This window comes from Macaca fascicularis, chromosome 2 (assembly GCF_037993035.2).
Source record: "Macaca fascicularis isolate 582-1 chromosome 2, T2T-MFA8v1.1".
Classification (NCBI taxonomy): Eukaryota; Metazoa; Chordata; class Mammalia; order Primates; family Cercopithecidae; genus Macaca; species Macaca fascicularis.
This window is the reverse complement of record NC_088376.1, coordinates 52,273,475-52,279,920: the sequence shown is the minus strand read 5'-3', so window position 1 is coordinate 52,279,920 and position 6,446 is coordinate 52,273,475. Positions and strand designations below refer to the sequence as shown.

Genomic DNA, 6,446 nt, shown 5'->3' with positions numbered 1-6,446 from the left:
GGACGTGGGAAATTGAAAATCCAAAGAAACAAAAAAGTGTGTTTAAACCACGGACGATGCAGGGCAAAAAAGTCATTCCCACAACGTGCATATATAATAGAGATGGGAATCTCATAGCAGCTGCCTGCCAGAATGGAAGCATACAGATCTGGGACCGATATCTGACTGTTCATCCTAAGTTCAACTATAAACAGCGTCATTACCTGGGCACAGACACTTCTTGGCATGACTTTCTCCTGTGATGGTAATGTCCTTGCCTCTCGTGGAGGTGATGATTCGTTAAAATTATGGGACATCTGACAATTTAATAAGCCACATTTTTTCAGCCTCGGGTCTTCCCACCATGTTCCCAATGACTGACTGTGTTTCAGTCCAGATGGTAAGCTCATAGTCACTGGTACATCTGTTCAAAGAGGATGTGGCAGGGGCAAACTAGTTTGCCTTGAGTGTAGGACTTTCCAAAGGTTCTGTGAAACAGACATCACAGACGCAGCCTGCGGCATGCAAGGCTGAACCAGATCATGGTTGGAACTGGAAATGATTGCCTTAAGTCTATTACAACCCCAACAAGAGTCAGAGGGGAGCAAAATTATGTGTGGTTAAAACCCGGCGGAAGGGGACTAGGCAGAGCCATGGAACTGCCGCCGGGTAGCTGTGAGTCCACGCCGCCCGTCGCGCCGCCTGTCCGCCCAGCGTCCGCAGCAGCCGTGGGGAGTGCAGGTGGAAACCATCTCCCCAGGAGACGCGCACACCCTCCCGAAGCGTGGCCAGACCTGCTTGATGCACTACACCGGGATGCTTGAAGATGGAAAGAAAATTGATTCCTCCCGGGATAGAAAAAGCCCTTTAAGCTTATGGTAGGCAAGCAGGAGGTGATCCCAGGGTGAGAAGTAGGGGTTGTCCAGAAGAAGGTGGGTCAGACAGCCAAACTGACTATATCTCCAGATTACACCTACAGTGCCACTGAGCACCCAGGCATCATCCCACCACATGCCACTCTCGTCTTCGATGTGGAGCTTCTAAAACTGGAATGACAGGAATGGCCTCCTCCTGACATTCCAGTTTTAGAATGATCCAAGATCCAGATCCCTGTTCTTGGATCTGCCATGGAGGGATCTGGTGCCTCCAGACGCGTGCACATGAATCCATATGGAGCTTTTCCTGATGTTCCACTCCACTCTATATAGACATCTGCCCTTACTGAATGTGTTCTGTCACTCAGCTTTGCTTCCGACACCTCCATCTCCTCTTCCCCTTTCTCCTCATATGTGTGTTTACCTAAACTATATGCCATAAACCTCAAGTTATTCATTTTAATTTGCTTTCATTTTAGGGTGAAGATTCAGTTTCAGTCTTTTGGATCTGGGTTTCCAATAAGTATATCATCAAGTATTAACAGCATAAGTGATAAGTTAACTTTAGAATAGGAATTGGTGTGTGTGTGTGTGTTGGCGCGGGGGGAGGGGAGTTGCAAGAATATTTTATTTTATTTTTGGGGATGAAATTTTAATCTATTATATATTAAACATTCTTGCTGCTGAGCTACAAAGCCATAGCAGATTTGAGGCACTGTTTAGGGCTGAATTATTCTCCAAGTTGAGAGATGTCATTGGGTTAAATTAAAAGCCCTACCTCAAACTGAGGTGGGGATGGGGAGAGCCTTTGCTTCCACTAGTCTCACCCCACCCTCCCCTTAAACCCTCTGCCTTTGAAAGCAGATCATGTTCACTGCCATGCTGGACACTACAGGTATCTGTCCCTAGGCCAGCGGGGACCTCTGAAGTCTTCTTTGTGGCCTGGCTTATTTATTTATTTTTTTTCTATCCTGTGGTTTTTCTAGTGGACTTTCAGGAATTTTGTAATCTCATAACTTTCCAAGCTCCACCACTTCCTGAATTTTAAAAACTTTAATTGATAGTTTAAATTGAAGGTGCTGTTTGTAGACTTAACGCCCAATGAAAGCCCAGGCGTCATGAGAAATCCTTGAATGTTCTCTTAAGAAAATAATGCTGGTCATCGCAGCTTCAGCATCTCCTGTTTTTTGATGCTTGGCTCCCTCTGCTGATCTCAGTTTCCTGGCTTTTCCTCCCTCAGGCCATTCTCACCCCCTTTGCTGTCCTGCATAGTGATTTGGTGAGAGAAATCATTGCTGTCTCGTCCCCCCAGCACCATATATGAGTTTCAAGTTTTGTTATTGCAATAAAAGTTTTTTATGCTGGGTTTTCTAACAAACACACAAAAAACCAGTGAAAGGCAAAACAAGCTGAGACACTAACCCAGGACTACATCATCACCCCTCATGTCTTGCCTATGTTCCGTGAGCCCCGCCAAAGGAGTACAAGGAAACAGCTGGAGAAGGACAGACTGGATTCCCTGAAGTCGCATAAACTTGAACCTCCTGTAGCCAACCCAGGTTGTGGTGGCAGAGTTGGGACCCACAAGGGCACTCTTTCTTCCTGTATTGTGAAGAACATTGCTTTGGACAAGACTGATAACAGTAATCATTGGGAAGCCATTTTGCATCATTCCAAAGCAGCAGAAGACAACCCATATTGGGTTTTTCCAACATGTTCCAAGACTCAGCACAGAATCATGTTTGGCCAATTTGAATCTGATCATGAGGAAGCAAAGGATGAGCCAGAATGGAAAAAATGTAAAATTTGAAGAATCTCATTTGAGAGCTGTTTGTATGAGTGGGAAGGAAATGTGACAGGTTTTGGTTTTCTTTTTAATGCTCATGAAATTAAAAATTCATTTTTATTAAAAAAAGAAGAAAATACAAGACAGGATCATTTATTTACTTCTTGAACCTTTAGTTTTGGTCCGTGTTGGGACCAAACCATCTATCTAATTACCTAAGCTGCTGAGGCTAAAATGTACATGCTCTTGTGATTCTTATGTATTAATAATTTCGAATGCATTTTAAAATTCAACTTAACACTTAAAATATCATCACTTATTGACAATTGAATTGAGAGCTACTCAAATGCATAAATGCAACTGGCAAGGTGGGGTGAGTTGGGGGAAGAAGGGCTTGGAGAGAGGACTAAGGAGAGAAGTGATTCTATCTGGTTCAAGCATAGTATTTCTCTCTACTACCATCACAAAAACATAAACACCTGAAAATTACCATCATACAGAACACTTTCTGACCGTCTGGACAATTATGTTTCAGACAGGGTTGTGATGCACAAGAAGCTTTGGCCATGTTCCTCTGCCATGTGCACATGCTGGCTGGGAAGCCCCAAATGAGTACAATCTCATCCACCACCATCCATGGGGTCTCCCTCTGCCCGGACCCAAGGCACCTCTGGTATTCATTTACTGTGAAGTCAGTGGTGCTTTCAAGTGCTGCCTGATTTATTCACCAGCTCTAGTGCAGGCAAAGAAGAGAAACAAAAAGATCTCCAAAACTCCCTGGCTGAAGGGATTTGTTCTTATGAAGATGCCTGGGCATCATCCTACATAAAGCTACCTTCTCAGAATCAGTGATGTACGTGTGCCTTTGAGGCCATCTTGCCTTCAATCTTTTTGAGAAACCTTGCTGGGATATAATGGAAAGGGTCCCTGGGCACAAGTTCTGGCTCTACTGCTTAGTAACTGTGGCCCTTGAGAAGTTACTTAATCTCTCAGAGTCTCAGTCACTTCACCTATGAAGCAGAGTAATTGTTTATCCAGGGTTAGCCAATTATTAATCAGTTTATAGCATTGATTACATATATTATCATACACAAAACTGTATTTATTTTGTAAAATGAAGTCCAGGTATTTGACATCATATAGACTAAAGACTGGCTTTTTTTTTTTTTTAACAGAAAAGTTTTATCAGACATTTTGAATAGTCCAGGCAAAACTATAGTGTATTCAGTTGAGATCCTACGTCACATCCTCATGTCATCTCATGAGTGTGTATGCATATGACTACCTTTCAGCATTCACTGTGTGTTCATATCATCATCTTACTCGATCCTGCCAGTGAGGTGGGTAGGCCAGCCAGGTAGGGATTATTATAGCCAGTATTTTTCATGAATGAGGAAACTGAGGCCAGAGAGGTCCAGTGAGTAGCCAAAGTTCACACAACCAGCAAGTGGCAGAGACAGAATTAGAGTAAACATCCTCTAACTACTGGGCTAGGGCTCTAGCTGCTGCCATGCAAGGAAAAACAGAATGTCCATACCAGAAAGCTTGGCAGCCACGTAACCCCAACTACCAGCTCTAACCATGTATGGCCAAGTCTCCTGCTCACTCAGCCTCCGACTTTGCCACCCACTCAGGTAAAAGTAACCTGAAGAAATACATATAAGGGATTTAATTATTACATTATTATTAATAATACATGGTCACTTTGTTGACAGAATATTGTCTAATATCAGGATTGGAGATTTTGCATTTTCTTCTGTGTTGGTTAGTGATTATTGTGTAACAAACCGACCCAAAACTTAATAGCTGAAAGCAACATTGGCAAGGCCAGAAATGACCTTGTAGTCTCAGGCACACAGCTGTCCAAAATCTGAGGCCCAAGGAGAAAAGCAGATTGTGGCCAACTGCTGCTACAATGGAATTTCCCTTCTGCCTGTGGCTCACACGTTCTCTCTTTGATTCCCCAGCCCATTCATAAGAATTTCTTCACTTTGAGCTGCCAAATGGCCACAGAGAACTATTTTTCAATGTGAAGAATACTCTGAGAAAAATCATGTTTTTACTTTTTACTGTTTCTTTACTATGAAGCTGGTTATCATGCCTCTTAAAATCACTCCTGTTTTCTAAAACTGTTGTCCACTTGCCATCACACCATTAAATGAAAACTCTTTCTCCTTACATTTCTATATAGGAGCAAATGTGACATTGTGGTGCACCAAGTTAAAACACTTTTTCTTTCTTCATTTCTTCCAGTAAGGAAAAGCAGATGAAATGATATGTCTGGGGATTTGCTTCAAAATAGACACTAGTGTGGGTAGGTGTGGAGACAGAAGCAACAATTGGCCAAGGAAACTGGTGATGGCTACGGTGAAGGAGATAGATGGATTCATAACACAGCTAAGACTATTTTACTCCCTAGAAGCAGAGACTGACAGAGCTAGAAAGTTACCTAGCCCAAGCTAGTTATATTGTAGATAAGATAATGGGGGCCTGGTGAGATAGTGCCCAAGACTACGCAAATGTGGGTCTTGAACTCCAGCCCTTCCCATATCAACGCCAGTGTTGCACAAGGTCACGTTATACTGTATTCCTTAATCTTTCCTGACTCATATATCATAATTTTACTGTCATCAAAAGTTTGGAAACTGTTTTTAAGCAACTATGTTGACTTGGATCTCAATAAGAATGCAGACCAAGAGAAGAATATTTCATTTATTTAGGTCATAATATAATTTTTGTAAGCAAAAAGTATAAAACACACAACAGATATGTGCTTTATATATAATGTAAACATTCAGTATATATATATTCAAAATATAATTACTTGGAACTTTCTCAAATTAATTCTCCCCTTGTACACACACACACACACACACACACACACACACACACACACACACAGAGTTCAGGTTCTTGATTCTAAGTTCGAACAGCATATATTATTCTTTTTTCTGGCACTTATTACCTCCTACTTTGTATTTAATTTACTCATATGTCTGGTATTGTATCAATATCAGACATATTGATATGATATGCCAATTTTTGTACTTTTAATAGAGATGGGGTTTCCCCATGTTGGCCAAGCTGGTCTCAAACTCCTGACCTCAGGTAATCCACCTGCCTCGGCCTCCCAAATTGCAGGGATTACAGGCATGAGCCACTACACCCTGTCTGGACCCACACTCTTTTAAAAAATTGTAGCAAAATATATATTACATAAAATTTACCATTGTAATCATTTTAAAGTATACAATTCAGTGGCATTAAGTGGCATCCTTGTGCAACCATCATCAGTACTCATCTCTAAAACTTTCTCATCTTTCCAAGCTGAAATTCCATACCCATTAAACACCTGTTCCCCATTCTAGCCTCCCCCAGTCCCTAGTAACCACTATTTTACTTTCTGTGTCTGTGAATTTGACTATTCTAGCTACCTCATGTAAATAAATCATACAAGATTTGTCCTTTTGTAACGGATTTATTTCACTTATCAGGTTTCAAGGTTTATCTATGTTATAGCATGTGTCAGAATTTTATTCCTTTTAAAAAGACTTGTGCTTTTTTTTTTTTTCCCCAGCAGCTAAACAACTAAGCTTGCAAAAATGATTAGTTAAAATTAAATTGCTCTCCTCAGGTGATTTGGCAATGGGCAGTCCAGGGTATTGGGTCAAAATTTGTCACTGAGCTCACGCTGGCAGGGAGGGATGGGCAGTACCCTGATGCTACTCCACTCTCACCGAGGTGTCCTGTCTAGTCAGGTTTCCTCAGTGATATGGTTTGACTTTGTGTCTCCATCCAAATCTCAT

The 6,446-nt window shown here is 41.7% G+C and overlaps 1 pseudogene; it reads left to right on the top strand.

Moving 5' to 3' along the window:
- The first annotated feature begins 453 nt into the window (after window positions 1-453).
- On the top strand, window positions 454-1,293 carry LOC102132353 (peptidyl-prolyl cis-trans isomerase FKBP1A pseudogene; annotated as a pseudogene).
- Window positions 1,294-6,446: the final 5,153 nt, after the last annotated feature.